Raw genomic sequence first — 17,970 nt, 5'->3', positions numbered from 1 at the left:
TCTCCAGCCTACTGCTTACATATTTCTATTATTGAATGATCTTTTAGCATATTTTTCTGCAGCTGCTCTTGAACCACTGAACAGGAACCCATCCATTACTACCGGTAAGAAAGATAATCCTGATGATACCCCTCTTGATAGCTTTCTGAAGGAACATTCTAATTGCTAGCAAGTAGAGTGCAGTGGCGCTGTGGTTAAACCACTGAGCCATGGCCTTGCTGATCAGAAGGTAGGCGGTTCGGATCCCTGTGACGGGGTGAGCTCCCGTTGCTTGGTCCCAGCTCCTGCCAACCTAGCAGTTCGAAAGCACGTCAAAATGCAAGTAGATAAATAGGAACTGCTACAGCGGGAAGGTAAACGGTGTTTCCATGTGCTGCTCTGGTTTGCCAGAAGCGGCTTTGTCATGCTGGCCACATGACCTGGAAGATATAAACCAGCTCCCTCAGCCAATAATGCAAGATGAGTGTGCAACCCCAGAGTCGGTCACGACTGGACCTAATGGTCAGGGGTCCCTTTACCCTTTACCTTTACCTAGAGTCCACCTGACATTTGATGCTACACAAATATTTCTAATAAGTTGTATTAATATTAATAATAATTTTATTTTATTATTTGTATGCCGTCCATCTGAATGGGCTGCCCCAGCCACTCTGGATAGCTCCCAACAGAGTAGTATCCCAACAGAGTATTATCCCAATGGAGAAATAGAAAAACAGCTTTGTTAAATGTATTGATTTGAAACATTTCTAAGCTGCCTGTCCAAGGCTCAAGGTGCCTTACAGTAGCTGTCAAAACAGAAAACAGATCAACTCCCTCCCCCAATAAAATACAATGATCCTACAAGACAACTCAAAGACTAGCTTAACAATCAGAGGGCTGGATGGAAAAGAGGCACCATTAGAACCCTTCCTAAAAGCCTCAAATGAAGGAGTTCAGTCCTCCTTTGACTGTCCATGGAAAGTAGGGACACTTGGATGGTATGTGTGAGGGACAGGGGATACCGGGAGGTCCCTCCCATCTTAAGTTCCAGCCCATCCCCAAGCGCTGGGGAAAGCAGGGAGAGTTCTGCCTCCAGCGGAGAATCAGGAAGTGGTGTCCAAGGCTCAGGCAAGGTAGCGGAGCCATTGACCAAGGTGGGACAGGAAGGGGGGAGCAAGGGGGGAAGGCCAGTCTCGCCGACCCCGGAATTGTGCAAGAAACGTCGGGGGAAGAGGCTGGGTCTCCCCAAGCTTCTTTGCTGGAGGAAAACGCGCCAACCTCCATTCGGAGGTACTGATACCTGACAGACAACATGTATATAGATCGCTCTGAGCACTGTAAATAATCGGCACTTAATAAAAGCCTGAAAGGACTATGCTGTGAGGAGTCGTTACTCTAGAGTAGCCGCATAAGCATCTCTGACAGCTACCTCCGAATCTTTCTGGCTACTTTGGAGTTGCCGCGATGAGCGCACAAGATGCTGAGCGTTGGAGGCTGGAGGCCGAAGCAGCGAAGCAGGAGGTACGGAACCTGACAGCGCAGGCCCAGCAGCAATTGCTTGCCGCTCAAGAGGAAGCGCGCGGAACGCGGGAGGAGTTGAACAAGCTGGTGGAGCAGGTGAGAACGAAAGATGAGACCGAGAAGCAGCTAAGGGTGATGGTGTTGGAGCTACAGAAAAAGTTGGATGAGCAGAAAGCCGTGAGAGGTGGGGGGCGTCCCAACAGCAGCTGGTCCAAGTGAGGAGGGGGCAGACCCTAGTCACCAAGTTTAGCGGAGACCCTAGAGAGTACCTAGGATTTGAGATGGAAATAAACTATGCACTGGAATTGCATGAGGCGGAATTCCCAGATGACGCGCACAGAGTCTCCTTTATCGTGGAGCATTTGACCGGTGCTGCACGCAAATGGGTCAGACCGCTAATCGCGCAAAAAAATGAGTGCATGAAGAACGTAAAATTATTTTTAGAAGCTTTAAAAATAATGTACGCTAGCGACGGTGAAATGGAAGCGACCAAAGAGGAACTTCATCATTTGACACAAGGGAAATTAACAGTTAGAGAATACTGGGCAAAATTCACCATGCTGGTGCACAAACTGAGGTGGGATCTGCACAGTGACCCAGTGAAATCAGCTTTCTATCTGGGCTTGCACGCAGACATTAAGGATGAGCTCGCGAGAGGTCCGAAACCGCGGAATATGGATGAGTTGAGTAAAGCAGCGCTGGCGGTGGGGGTGAGACAGGAATCCAGATGGAACGACAAACAAGCGACGCACGCAGTCCGACCTTGGTTCCCACGCTCCCAGGACAGACCACATCACCAAACCCCACCCCAGGGCCCGCCCCAAGCCCCGCCCAGACCCGTCCCAGATCCAGAACCGATGGAGATCGGAGGAGCGCGCGCGCGGGCTTTTCAAACCCCGGCGACGCAGAAACGCAAGGAGGGAAGGGGAGGGAACTGCTTTTTGTGCCACTCCCCCAGCCACCTCGTCAAGAATTGTCCGCATCGCAGGGAATGGCAGGGAAGGGCGGGAACTGTTATGCCCGCCCCCACAGACTCAACGCAACAGCAGGGAAACGAGACAGCCTGGCTGCAGGAGACAAGGGGCAGCAGCCAGGCGCAATCGACGGAACCCAGCCCCCTCCCACCCTCCCTTCCACAGAGGGGCAGCGCCAGCCCACACCCCCCAGAGCAGGGGTGGTTCTAGAAGTGACTCTGACACTCCCTAATGGGTACCCACTGACGGTTTTAGCGCTAATCGACTCGGGTGCCTCTACCAACTTTTTTTCGAGAGATTTTGCAGAAGCACACCAGATCCAACTTCTGCAACTGGACTTTCCCCTGCACGTCTCCACCATTGATGGCAGGGAGTTGCTGGGAGGGGCCATCACCCACCAGACCCCCCCCCCCCATGAAAATGACGGTGGGAAGGCACTCAGAGACACTGGCATTCAACGTCACCACCATCTCTGACCCCCCCCCCCATCGTGCTGGGAATGAGCTGGCTGGCACGCCACGACCCGTCCATCAGTTGGCACCAGAGATGCATCACGTTTGGGTCTGACTATTGTCTGGAACATTGCATGCAGCGCCAACAAGGGGAGGGGCCACCGATAGCCACGGTGGCCACCATGCACGTCAAGGGGGGAGAGGCGATTCCCAAACCATATTGGGACCTACAGGAGGTCTTCAGCGAAGCGGAGTCCGACCACCTGCCCCCGCACAGGTCCTTTGATTGTCAGATCAACCTGGTGCCAGGGGCAACGCTACCCCCTGCCAAGCTGTACTCCATGTCGGATCAGGAACTGGAGGATCTGCGTGCGTTCATAGACAAGAACCTCAAGAGGGGGTTCATCAGAGAAAGCAAGGCAGCAGGGGGCAGCCCGGTTTTCTGGGTGGACAAGAAGGACACGCAACAGCGCCGCCTGGTGGTGGACTTTAGGCGCCTGAACAGTATGACGGAACCAGTGGCGTTCCCAATGCCCAGAGTGGACGATCTGCTGACAGCAGCGCGCAGGGGCAAGATCTTCACCAAGCTCGATCTGCGGGGAGCGTACAACTTGATCAGGATCCGGGAAGGCGATGAGTGGAAGACCACGATGTTCACGCCTCTGGGCTCTTTTGAATATCGGGTGATGCCCTTCGGTTTGCAAGGGGGCTCAGCATGCTTCCAGGCCTTCATGCACCACGTCCTAGGCTCCCTCCTCTTCAAGAACTGTTTGGTCTTCCTAGATGACATCCTTATCTACTCCAATGACCCAGTACAACACGTGAAGGATGTCAGGGAGGTTTTGCAGCGCCTGAAGGAGCACCACCTGTATGTGAAGCTGGAGAAGTGCAGGTTTCACACCAAGGAGGTGGACTTCCTGGGCTACAAGCTGTCAGACAAGGGGCTAGCGATGGACAAGGACAAGGTGCAGGCCATCCTGGACTGGCACAGCCCCAGGACTCGCAAGGATGCCCAACGACTACTAGGCTTCGCCAACTTCTACAGGAAGTTCATCAAGAATTTCTCTCGTGTTACGGCTCCCATCACTGACTGCCTGAGAGGCAAGCAGAAGTTCAGGTGGACACCAGAGGCGCAAGCAGCGTTCGAAGGCCTCAAGAGAGTGTTCGCCTCAGACCAGAACCTGTTCCACGTGGTGCAGGACGCGCCCCTACGCGTCGAGACCGACACGTCGGACCGAGCGGTGGCCGTGGTCTTACTGCAACTGGATGCCAACAGAGAGTGGAGACCCTGTGCCTTTTTCTCCAGGAAGCTGACCCAGCCAGAGCGCAACTACACAGTTTTTGATAAGGAACTTTTGGTGATCCATTCTGCGTTTAAACACTGGAGACACTTCCTGGTGGGCGCCAAGCACCCCATTCAGGTGTGCATGGACCACAAGAACCTGGAGTTCTGGAGAACGGCCAGGGTGCTCAACCAGCGGCAGATACGGTGGGCAGAGTTCTTCTCGCACTTCAACTTCTCCATCCACTACATACCAGGGGAGCAGAACATCAGGGCGGATGCCCTCTCCCGCAAGCCAGAGTACATGGAGGAGGAGTTGCCACCAGCACCCCAACATGTGTTTCCCCCATCGGCATCGTCCTGTGGAGCAGCGGTGGTGAGCGAGGCGGAACTCACAGCACTGACGGCAGCAGATGAGTTCGCCTCCCGCATCTTCAGAGATCTGCGAGGTGGGAGGGAGCAAGCCAAAGACTTTGCAGAATGAAGGGGGTTGCTTTTTTACATGGGAGTCCTGTACCTGCCCACCACCCAGCTCAGAGGTAAGGTACTCAATGAGATGCACGACAACCCAACGGTGGGTCATTTTGGAAGGGACAAGATCACTCACTTAGTCATGAGACACTTCTGGTGGCCAGGGGTGAGGGAGGATGTGCGGGACTATGTAAGGGGCTGTGACACCTGCCAGCGAGCAAAGGTAGTCAGAGCAGCACCAGCAGGGTTGCTGGAGCCATTGGACACACCGCACAGGCCATGGGAAGTGGTGTCCATGGACTTCATCACCGACCTGCCTTCTTCCAGGGGCAAAACAGCAGTGTTGGTAGTGGTGGACCTCATGTCCAAAATGTGCCATTTTATCCCATGTGCCAGGGCGGTCTCGGCAGAAGAGACAGTCAAACTGTTTGTTGACCACATATTCAGACTGCATGGATTACCCTTAAGGGTTATTTCGGACCGAGACCGCCAATTTGTTTCCAGGTTCTGGCGGCGGCTCATGAACCTCCTGCAGGTGGAGGTCAGCTTGTCGACGGCCCGGCACCCGCAGACCAATGGACAGGCGGAGAGGGTCAACGCCATTTTGCAGCAGTACCTGAGATGCTATGTCAGCCAGAGGCAAACAAACTGGGTGGATCGCCTGCCACTGGCAGAATTTGCCTACAACAATGCAGTGCACGTCTCCACAGGGGTGTCGCCCTTTAAGGCCAACTACGGGCGCGACCTCAGATCTTTCCCAGAGAGGGAGGAGGAGGAGGAGGGCCCACAGGAGAGGATTGGGCAGAGGAACTGGAGACGGTGCACCAGCAGCTCAGAGAGCACTTGGAGAGGGCCAAGGAAGCGTACAAGAAGGGGGCAGATAGCCACAGGCGACCGGGGGAGGTCATCAGGGTTGGGGACAAGGTTTGGTTGTCCTCTGAGGGCCTTCCGACCAGCGGACGGTGCAAAAAGTTGGCACCCAGAAGGTTGGGACCCTTCACGGTCACGCAACAGGTTAATCCGGTAGCCTTCAGGCTGGAACTGCCGGAAGACATGAGGGTGCACCCAGTATTTCTTAGATCGCTGCTGTCGCCGTACAGGGAAAGCAGCAGGTTCAGAGGCAGCGAACAGCCCCCCGAGGGAGGGGGGGAGAGGGGAGGCACCCAGCAACTCAATGTGGCCACTGAGATTCTGGATTCCAGGAGAGGTGTGAGAGGGCTGGAGTATCTCATGGCATGGGAAGACACTCCGCCATCCCACAATGAGTGGGTACCGGCCACGGAAATACAGGAGGAATTCTTAGTGGAAGAATTCCATGCCCTCTTCCCCCACAGGCCCAAGCCCTGGCACATGGAAAGGGAGGGAGAGGGGGAGGGGCCGGAGGAAGAGGTCGCAGAGAGCAGCTCTCCATGGAGGTGGGAAGCGGGATTTGAGGATCCTGAAGAAGAGGTGTGGGTTTCTCTGAGGTCAACCACGTCAGAGGCAGGGGAGGACTGGCAGCAAATTTTTACTCCCACCAGCTCTGACGCCACGGACTTTTTGGGCTTTCTGTCTTCTCAGGGGGAAGGAGATCGTTGGATTGGGGGGAGATTTCTACACCCACGGGCTCCGACAACACGGATTTTTTAGGCTTTCAGTCGTCCCTGGCACCCTCGGAGCCCCTAGGGAGGGGGGAAGGGGGGCCTGGGAGGGGGGTGGATGTGAGGGACAGGGGATACCGGGAGGTCCCTCCCATCTTAAGTTCCAGCCCATCCCCAAGCGCTGGGGAAAGCAGGGAGAGTTCTGCCTCCAGCGGAGAATCAGGAAGTGGTGTCCAAGGCTCAGGCAAGGTAGCGGAGCCATTGACCAAGGTGGGACAGGAAGGGGGGAGCAAGGGGGGAAGGCCAGTCCCGCCGACCCCGGAATTGCGCAAGAAACGTCGGGGGAAGAGGCTGGGTCTCCCCAAGCTTCTTTGCTGGAGGAAAACGCGCCAACCTCCATTCGGAGGTACTGATACCTGACAGACAACATGTATATAGATCGCTCTGAGCACTGTAAATAATCAGCACTTAATAAAAGCCTGAAAGGACTATGCTGTGAGGAGTCGTTACTCTAGAGTAGCCGCATAAGCATCTCTGACAGTATGCAAAGCAGGTGCTCTGTCACTGTGCTATGGGACCTCCTGTGTAGTGTCTCCGTCTTTATGGGACGTGCATTTGGCTCCTTTAAACAGGCCTTAAAGTCCTGCTTGTTTTAATCTGCTTTTTGCTGAATGATGCTTTCAATTTCAACTGTTGCTGTTATTTTACTGCTGGTTTCAGAGCAAATTTCTTTTCTGTGTCATTCGCGATGAGGTTTCATTCTGTTTTTTGATACCTGCTTTATGGGGATTTGATATGTGAACTGAGGTTTTTTTACTGTGAAAGGTGTAACGAAATATTTAAGTAATTTTTTTTTAAACACTTTGAAACTGTTTAGGCTGGTTTCTGAATGCAGAGACACCTAATGACTTGATTTGTGGCCATAATGAATGCCTCCCTAAGTCCCTTTCATATAGATGGGCACAACTTCAACATCATAGATGGTTAGGAGAAGATGGTTCTGAAAGCCAGTCAGATTTAGGGTCAGGTGTGAATTGATAATATGAACTGGCTTCCTTCCAACATGTGGCCTGGAGCTGAAAGAGAGAATCGAGAGACTGGGCAGCTCCTGGGACGATGCTTTGACAATGTTAGCATGTGCCGGGCCTTCAGTTTCACGCTTGAGTTCATCTCCTCAGCGTAAGTGACTGGAGTCATGACTGCCTTCACCACGCAGCGCATTAATGGGCTGAGACATATCTGGATTTCCTGAATGATGTATGATAGGTGACAAACTGGTGCCCACTGAGGCTTGAGGGAGACCTGGAAGAATATTGCAGCTAGGTGTAAATTAAAAGAAAGTGTCAGTTGTAGACACTTTGAAATAGTTCCAGAATAACAGCTGTCATCATTTCCCCCGGAGGCATCATTTCTATGATGTGAGTGCAAAGTGTTTCCTTGCCAGTTCGTAAGTTCTAAATGCTGACCCGACTGAAATTCAGCCACTAAACACCGGGATTTCAGCTTCCAGAGAAGCTATTCCTTTCTCCCCTGCTTATAATTGAGCTTTAGACAATAAGCACAGAGGTAAGTTTCCTAATTAGAAGCGATTGCTAGTTTTGAAACCATCTAAAGACTAGAGAACTGCCCTTTTACATGAGACGTGCTTGCTATATAAAGCAGGTTCTCCCCTTGAAGGAGAACATGGGTTGTGGAAGGGTTAACAAGACATCCCAGGGTTGGAGAGGCGGGTCAGTTTGGATGGCCACATGTGTGATTGGTGGGTGTGCTGTTGCTGGGGAATTTTGCATGTAGCAAATGATTGATTGACAGCCTTACCCTATATATGTTTAGCGAGCAGCTTTCAGTTCCACTTTTGCTGCTCGCAACGAATCTCCCGCCCGCCCTCCGCTAATTTTAGATGTTCTTTGCATTGACCTTGCTGCGCCTGTCATGGGGTCGCCTGTTTTGGATCAGGGGCCTGGTAGGAATTTGCCCACTTGGCTGATTGCCGGGTGGTTTTTGCCTACTACACTGCAATAAGTCACAACTTGTAAAGTTGGCGGTTAGGCATTGGTTCAAATTGGATGGTGGAGGGGTACGGATTTTGGTTGGGCCTGCCCCTCATGGTTGCTGCTGCCTTTAGGGGTATTCCTCTAAAGGAATCCTGGGACGCTACATGTTTGTCCATTTATCCTGCTAGGGGCCAGGGCCGCACATGAGCCTCGGGGAGCATCGGAGGGATGAGGTCAAGGGCGTGGGCCCCTGCCCTGATCTCTCCCAGAGGGTGCTTACCTACTGGCTCCCCTCCTAGGCTAGTGGGAGTCAGATCTGTCCCAGGCGGGGGACAGATGGCTGGAACCAATGCCTAAGCAACCACTCACATCAGTTGTATTTAAATAAAGTTGTGGCCAAATTAATGCCAAAAACCTTAAACTTAAAATATTGTGTAAAATGTGAGTTATTGGGGGGATGTCTTGGTACCTCGGCACACAATGTTATTGGTTTGAAAGGCTGGTACCTTAGCGGTGACGAAGACCTAATTTAAATGGGGTGCTCATTGAAATGAGTGATGGGCAAAGCATAGACTTATGCAAGCATTACAGCTGGCTGACACTTCATTTCAATGCCAGTGTGCCAGTCCATAAACATGCGGTGGCAGAACCTCCAAGTGTCTCTATTTTCCAGGGACGTCCCTGATTTAGAGAAGCTGTCCCAGTTTCTGATTTGATCCCCGAATGTCCTGCTTTTCCTTAGGACATCCCTATTTTCATTGGAGAAATGTTGGAGTCAACTGACCGACCCCCCCCCCCCAAATCTGTCTCAATGCAATCCTGTACAGTAGCACCTTGGCTTACGTAACCCTCTGGTTACGTAAACTTCACGTTACAAAAGTGGCAAACCCGGAAGTATCGGACTGGGTTTGGCCATGCGCACATGCGCAGAACAGTGATCCTCGGTTTGCGGAAACCTTGGGATCCGGCTGGACCTCTGGAATTGATCCCATTCGCAACTGGAGGTACCACTGTAGATACACTGTAGAGGGAAGTTTTTTTTAAAAAAAATGTTTAATGTTTGTCATATTTTTATATATGTTGGAAGCTTATCTTATTTTATTTTATTCTTAGACAGATTTACAAAAAGGAAAAAAAACACAACACACCCAAAAACACATTTTAGAAAGGGGCATGATTAGATGTGGACACACAACACATTAAAAAATAAAAAATCAAGACTCCTTGCACTCTGCTCTGCTGTGTGGGGCAGTTTGTGGGAGGCAGGGCTTGGGGTGACGAGTTCAAATGCTTCCAGCCTGAATGTGCCCATGCCTCTTGATTTACTACAGATTGCTGCCTCTTCATCTTTGCAAAAGTAACTTTAGAAATGAGGCCCAAACACACCCATTTCAAACAGCCAACCCACCTAGATCTCAATACCGCTGAGGACAGTACAGTTAGATCATCTGCAGGGCAGTTTTCTTCATCATTCAACTCGAAAGGGCTTGCTTCTGAAGATATCTGTTGCTGTTTTAGTGTTCATTTCTTTTTATACTTTATGTGTTCCATTTTTAAAAGAGGCGTCCTGGGAAGGTGGCTAGTTTCAGATGAGGTGTGAAACAGTCACAGACTACCTGCCAAATTGGTCTGCCTCCACTCATATTATTGGCTCCAATTTTAAACCTGTTTCTCGCTCTCTCTCTTTTTCTCTGTTGCTGCATGAGAAATCTACTGAAACAGCATGGGATCAGTTGCAACAGCAGGAGAGAACGTTTCCAAGTGCTCTTGGGAGCACCTGAGAGACAAAAATTGTAGCTAACAAAATGTTCAGAAAGAAGTGTGAATTTTAAATTGCTTTAAATGTACAGCTATTTTAAGAAAAGCTTGTGCTGTGGAAGAAATTACGTGGTGTGGTGTTTTTTTATAAAAAAGTGCTGTATTTCATTTGTTTCGTAATAGCTAAAGCAATAAGAAAACTTAGTTTTCCATCGGAATCAGCCAGTTGTTTTGGGTATCTATCTTAAAACTGCATGAGGACAAATAAAAGAAAGTAATTCTTTACACAGCATGTAGCTAAACTATGAAACTCATTCCTGCAGGGGGTTGGGATGTCCACCAATGTGGATGGCTCTAAAAGAAGATTGGACAAAATCATGGAGGAGAAAGCCATCCCAGTGGGTACCAGCCATTGCTGCGAGAAAGGATGGCTCTGTATGCCATTTACTGGCAATTACAAGTCCAGTCCTCCTTGGCGGCTTCCCTAAGCATGTAGTTGGCCACTGAGAACAACATGTTGGGCTGGATGGGCCTTTGGCCTGATCCAGCTGTGATCTTCCTTTGTTCTTAGGATTATTTGAATCCAAGTTTTCTCCTGGCACCCCTCCTCTTTCAGCCTGCCAATCTTAGAGTTTTGGCATTGGTAGGGCAATCACTGGATGATTCAGCTGTGGTAAGGAGAAGGAATCTGGCATTTCCTTCTTCGAGGTCAGATCTCTCTTTCCACCCCCAGAGATAGAGAACTGGTGGTGCTTATAGCGCCCAAAATGCCCTCAAAGGGACCATTGGACTGCTGGATAAAGAGGGCACAACCTCTAAAATGGCTAATGGGGAGCAAACAACCACCCACACCTTTTTCCAAGAGGTTAATAATAATAATAATAATAATAATAATAATAATAATAATAATAATTTATTTATACCCTGACCATCTGGCTGGGTTTCCCCAGCCACTCTGGGCGGCTTACAACAGAAAAATGAAATAAAATAATCTATTAAACATTAAAAGCCTCCCTAAACAGGGCTGCCTTCAGATGTCTTCTAAAAATCTGGTAGCTGTTTTTTCCTTGACATCTGATGGGAGGGCGTTCCACACGTCGGGCGCCACCACCGAGAAGGCCCTCTGCCTGATTCCCTGCAACTTGGCTTCTTGCAACGAGGGAACCACTAGAAGGCCCTCGGTACTGGACCTCAGTGTCCGGGCAGAATGATGGGGTGGAGACGCTCCTTCAGGTATACTGGACTGAGGCCATTTAGGGCAGGGGTCAGCAAACTTTTTCAGCAGGGGGCCGGTCCACTGTCTCTCAGACCTTGTGGGGGGCCGGACTATATTTTGGAAAAAAATGAACGAATTTCTATGCCCCACAAATAACCCAGAGATGCATTTTAAATAAAAGGACACATTCTACCCATGTAAAAACATGCTGATTCCCGGACCATCCGCGGGCCGGATTTAGAAGGCGATTGGGCCACATCCGGCCCCCGGGCCTTAGTTTTGGAACTCCTGATTTAGGGCTTTAAAGCTCAGCACCAACACTTTGAACTGTGCTCGGAAACGTACTGGGAGCCAATGTAGATCTTTCAAGACTGGTGTTATGTGGTCTCGGTGGCCACTCCCAGTCACCAGTCTAGCTGCCGCCGGTTCTTTAAAGATGACTGGTTGACTGCTCCTTACTAGCCATTTTGGGGCATTAATCTCTTTAAGTCAATGTTGAAATCAGTGGCAACACCAATGAATGAGTGTCCCCTGGATTGCAAGCATTTCCTGGCCCCTCTTTTTGAATGCCCCATTCACAACAGTCAACTTTTTTTTGTAAAATGCAACATGACTGAATTTTTCCCTCCAAAAGTGAGGTGGAACAGCTGGCTCCTTTTTACGAGAACTGTTTCCCCACCATGGGACAATCTCCGGGCATTAAACATTTGTGAAACTTTATGTTTGTATTGTAAGCGTGTTACGATCTAAGAGAGAACATTTTGAAAATGCTGTATCGGTGGCACCTCACCCCGTCCAAATTGGCCAAAATGTACAAGAATAGATCTGAAACTTGTTGGAGATATAAAAGGGGAAGAGGTTCATATATGCATATGTGGTGGGAACGTGAAAAAAATCAGAGAGTTCTCGGACATCATATATAATGAATTAAAAAAAGATATTCAAATTCCAGAGGCCTTCTTTTTAGGGATAATGTCAATAGAAATCAAGAAAGAAGTAAGACCTCTCTTTATGTATGCAACATCTGCAGCCAGGATTCTAGTCATAGCTGCCAAGTCTCCCGTTTTCCGCGGGAAATCCCCGGATTTTAATCCGTTTCCCGCTGTTATCCCGAATAGAAAAAATCCCGTAAATCCCCCAATTTCCTACCTACCAGGGAGGCTCCTTCTGCGCATGTCTGGACATGCGCAGAACCGATTTTGGGTGCCGCTCTGCCCATGTCTGGGCACCGGAAATCGGGCAACGCCGGCACCGGAAGTTGCTTCTACGCGTGTCCAGACATGCGTAGAAGCGACTTCCGGTGCCGCGCCGCTGCTGATAACGGATTTTTCAACGAGAGACTTGGCAGCTATGATTCTAGTCACAACAAATTGGAAGAGTGAAATTACACCTACAAAGTCAGAATGGCAGGTAAAAATGTTAGAATACATTCAACTGGCAAAAATGACGTGGAGAGTTAGAGGGTACTCAATGCAGAAGGTGAATAAAGAATGGACAATATTTAAAGAATATTTGAAAAATTATTGTGATAGCAAAAATCTCCTGGCAGACCTTGAATGATTCTTGTAATGTTTAGACAATAAACAAAAAAAATCTGAATGAAATTAAGGAAATAAAGTATAATAATATGATACTGTGTACAAAATAATAATGAGACTCAGTTTTTTGAGAACAATCGGAAGCCTATTTTATCTTTCTTATCTTTATTATTTACTTTCTTTTTTTCTCCTATTCTCTGTATCTTTCTCTCTCTCTCCCCCCCCCCCCTGTAGTATCTGTGCAGGTGGTTTGTATCAATTGTAGTATGGTAATATTGTTGTGTAAATATGTGTTGAATGTTTAATAAAGATTTATTTAAAAAAGAAAAGAAAAAGAAAGAAACTTTATGAAGAACCTATGCCAGAATCTGCTTTGATTTCTCTTTCTCCTTTTCGTTTGGTGTATCATGTGCAAAGCCTGTAATCAGGGGCCATATTGTGTGTGGTTTTTTTTAATCTCACTTTTAGAACAGCACCCAGAAAACATTAGGCAATAATAATGGCAACACTGGCAACAATAATACAAAAATTCTGGGTGACAGCAGTGAGCAAATTATAGAACAGAAATTGCTTTCAGGCTGTGCTGTTTATGAACCTGAAGTAAAAGCAAGCTGTTTCTCCTAAAGATCACAAACTATTATGGACATTCATGATGGGTCAGGCTGAGGTTCATACATGTCTAGATCAGCTTTCTGATGACCAGAAATATTGTGTTTCAGAACCCTTCAGCCCAACGGAAACAGAACATGTGTAGCATATATAGCACAGCACTGTAGCCATTTCAATAGCTCTTGGTTTATACCAGCAGAGCGCCAGATTCGAATCCCACTTTTTCATGCTGAGAGTCAGACTGCATGCCCTTCAACATTTCTCTGATGAAAATAGGGACATCCCATTCCATTCCATAATGATAATTTTACAATTTTACTATTTATACTCTACACATCTTATTGGGTTGCCTTAGCACTCTGGGAAGCTTCTAACACATATAAAAATAAAACAAAACACTAAATGTTAAAAAATACTTCGCTATACAGGAATGCCTTCAGACAGCTCAGGCATCGGATAACTCCACACCCTCCAACATTTCTCCAATGAAAATAGGGATATCCTAAGGAAATCAGAAACCGGGACAGTTTCTCTAAATCAGGGACGTCTCTGGAAAATAGGGACACTTAGAGAGTCTGACACTGGACCTCTTGTGGTGCAGCAGCAGAGTGCAGTCGCAATTACGCAAATTGAATGACGTACAAAATGGATTTTCTGAAACCACCTTTTCTCTTCCTCAAACCACCTTTGCTCATAACTGCCAGCCTGCTGATTTCCGGATGACCTTTTCTTCATGTTCTGTAACAATAGTGAAACTGTAACCAACTTGGTTAAGAAATGCCAGGAATTATATGTATATATCCCACAGCAAATTCCTTGGAACAAGCTTTTCGTTTTATCCACAGTCATATGCTTCTACATCATCCCACTTTGGTCAAAGTGGTGATGACTTTGAGGCTTTTTGTATCATTCAGATGCAAGGAAATTCTTGTTTCAATACTGCGTTTTGTATTTTATATTGTAACTGAAGCACCGGAATCAAAAGTGCAATCCTCTCAACCCATACTAATAAAGGCTTTAGTCTAAAACCCAATGGGGGTTGTGGGGGTGTCACTTTATAAGTGATATGAACCTTAGAATCAGGGCCAGATTTAGGTTTGATGAGGCCCTAAGCTACTGAAGGTAATGGGGCCCTTTATATGTCCAGCTGTCCTTTGTCAACAACAAATTGTTGCTGTTTTTTATGTTGAATATATGCTGTATGGTAATTTATGGACCTAATAGGTATCTAAACCCATTTGCACATGCAGAATGTAGGCATAGAAATGAACAAACCAGTGATATTTTAGGGAGCAGGCTAGCAGGCAGGGCCCATCCCATTACTTACATCGAAGGAGCCTACACAACACAAAACACTGTTGCTGTATGTAGGCTTTCTTTTATTTGTTTTTTATCTTATATTTTGGGAAAGTACACCCAGGCCCCCCCCCTTAAATATTTTGGGGGCCCCAAGAGAGTGGGGCCCTAAGCTATAGCTTGTTTAGCTTATATGTAAATCCGGCACTGTCTAGAATACATAGGTTGTAGACTGAACACACGCTATCTAGACCAATGGTGTAGTGGTTAACAGCAGTGGACTCATAATCTGGTGAACCGGGTTCGCTTCCCCACTCCTCCACATGCAGTTGCTGGGTGACCTTGGGCTAGTCATACTTCTCTGAAGTCTCTCAGCCTCACTCACCTCACAGAGTGTTTGTTGTAGGGAAGGAAGGGAAAGGATATTGTTAGCCGCTTTGAGACTCCTTAAGGGGAGTGAAAGGCAGGATATCAAGTCCAAACACCACTTCTTCTTCTTGCAATGTACTTCAGTGAGAAGCTGTGTAAAGGAAGGCAAGCTTTCCAACCAAAAGGTTGACCTCCTATACAAATCTCCTCTGGGAGAAGCATGGAAACATTGGTAGTATTCTAAAGTGCATTCTCAACTCATATGGGCTTTCTGAGGAGGAAGGATAGGATATAATTTCAACAAATAAATAAAAATATGGGATGACAGGGAGGCATGAAGTCCAACCAGTGTCTTTTGTGAACTGAGTGTGAATCCAAGAATCCTTTGGAAGGTGTAGGGTTTGAGTGGCAAGGGCACAGAGGTTCCCCAGCTGGCCCATTAATATGGAACATGTTCAACTGGCTGAGCTGGGGTGGGGTGGGGGAATATTATAAGGAGGGTGGGAGGAGGGAAATCCATTACCTCTCAAACTGATGTAGATCCATGATTTCCTAGAGAGTGCACCATGGTAAATAAAGGTAAAAAGGTGAAAAGGTAAAGGACCCCTGGATGGTTAAGTCCAGTCAACGGTGACTATGGGGTTGTGTCACTCATCTCACTTCAGGCCGAGGGAGCCGGTGTTTGACCGCAGACAGCTTTTGGGGTCATGTGGCCAGCAGGACTAAACCTCTTCTGGTGCAATGGAACACTGTGACAGAAACCAGAGCGCACGGAAACACCTTTTACCTTCCCGCCACAGTGGTACCTATTTATCTACTTGCACTTTGATGTGCTCTTGAACTTCTAGGTTGGCAGGAGCTGGGACCATACCTGCCAAGTTCCTGTCGGAGAAATAAGGGATCGGACCGGAAGTAGCAGACCGGAAGTAGCACTGCCACCATTTTGGAACTGGGCGGAGCATGCTCAGCAGCGACTTTTGATGCTGCTTTGCCCAGTTCCAAAATGGCAGCCGTGCCAGAAGTCGCACTGCAGCCATTTTGGAACTGGGTAGAGCTGCATCAAAAGTCGCGTCTGAGCATGCTCCGCCCAGTTCCAAAATGACCGCCGTGCCAGAATAAACCGGGAAAAACAAAAAAATCCATTTTTTCTGCTGGGAACAGCTGGAAAAGCGGGGGTTTCCCGGGGAATACGGGAGACTTGGCAGCTATGGCTGGGACCGAGCAACTGGAGCTCACCCAGTCACAGGGATTCGAACTGCCGACCTTCTGATTGGCAAGCCCAAGAGGCTCAGTGGTTTAGATCACACCACCACTCGCGCCCCTTGGTAAATAAAAAAGCAAAGGGAGCTCTGTTGATTCACATGAGAAAAAACTACGCATACAACAAAACATCATGGTCAGGCAAGACCAGCTGGAATAACCTACATTTTGTAACAGCTACATTTTGTAAAATGGTGAGCAAGTAACTGAGTTCTCTAAAACCCTTTATCGTGCTAGATGCCAAAGTGTGTGTGCGTTGGGAGAATTAAGCTGCTTAGTGCAGCCTTGCAAACATAGCCTGGACTCCCACTCAATTGGTTCCATTCTATCCTTAACACCTTCACTGAAATGTCTTCGCAACCCACAATCCTTCCCTTATTAAACATGGATTAAGAGGGTTTTTATTTCGGTAGCAGGTTGTCAAGAGGCACTATTTAAAGCCCATAGCACTCGCAGCCTCCCCAGGAATTGATGCTTCCATCTTTGACGTTGGTGACGTGACTTAATGTGCTTGAAACCAGAGCACAATTTATCTCACCCGATTCTCAGCAACTGGTCTCCAGAGGCATCCTTGTAGAACACTGCTCTACAAGAACATCACTAGGTCCTCCACTGGAACTATCAGTGACCACACAGCCAGGGCTGGCCTTAAGGGCTGGGTGAGCTGGGTGGTTGCCCTGGGCTGAGCAGAGTGCCAAGCTAAGGTCAGTGGCTGTTTTTTTGTTGTTGTTGTTTTTGGCATGTGCTAAAAGAAAGAACATTTTAAAAGTGCATAATGGCAGTGTTGGGTGACTGCATGCCCCCAAATCCTAAAACCCCCCACAGTAACTATGGCCTTTTAGACACTTTCCATTTATAGCATACTCTTCAACATTTCTCTGATGAATATAGGGACATTCTATTCAACAATAGTAGTAGTAGTAGTAGTAGTAGTAGTAGTAGTAGTAGTAATTGCTATCATTTATATCCCACTCATCCTATTCCATAATCACCATCATTTTATGAGGTCCAGCTCCGAGGGCCTTCTGGCAGTTTCCTCACTGAGAGAAGTGCGGTTACAGATGTCTTCCAAAGGTTGTAAAGTTATTTATCTCCTTGGCTTGGGGGGGGGGGGTCACATAACTCCCCTCCAACATTCCTCCAATGACACACCCTCCAACATTCCTCCAATGAAAATAGGGACATCCTAAGGAAAAGTGGGTGGCACTGTGGGTCAAACCACAGAGCCTAGGGCTTGCCGATCAGAAGGTCGGCAGTTCGAATCCCCGCGACGGGGTGAGCTCCCGTTGCTCGGTCCCAGCTCCTGCCAACCTAGCAGTTCGAAAGCACGTCAAAGTGCAAGTAGATAAATAGGTACTGCTACAGTGGGAAGGTAAACAGTGTTTCCATGTGCTGCTTTGGCTCGCTACATGACCTGGAAGCTGTACGCCAGCTCCCTCAGCCAATAACGCGAGATGAGCGTCGCAACCCCAGAGTCGGTTATGACTGGACCTAATGGCCAGGGGTCCCTTTACCTTTACCTTTAGGAAAAGCAGGACATTCCAGGATCAAATCAGAAACCAGGGGCGACTTCTGGAACTGTCCCTGGAAAATAGGGACACTGGGAGGGGCTGTTATAGTGGTATACCTGTATTTACTAGTTTTTATTTTTTATTTTATTTTTTGGAATGC

The sequence above is a fragment of the Zootoca vivipara genome, chromosome 16 (assembly GCF_963506605.1).
Source record: "Zootoca vivipara chromosome 16, rZooViv1.1, whole genome shotgun sequence".
Classification (NCBI taxonomy): domain Eukaryota; kingdom Metazoa; phylum Chordata; class Lepidosauria; order Squamata; family Lacertidae; genus Zootoca; species Zootoca vivipara.
This window is presented reverse-complemented; position numbering follows the sequence as displayed.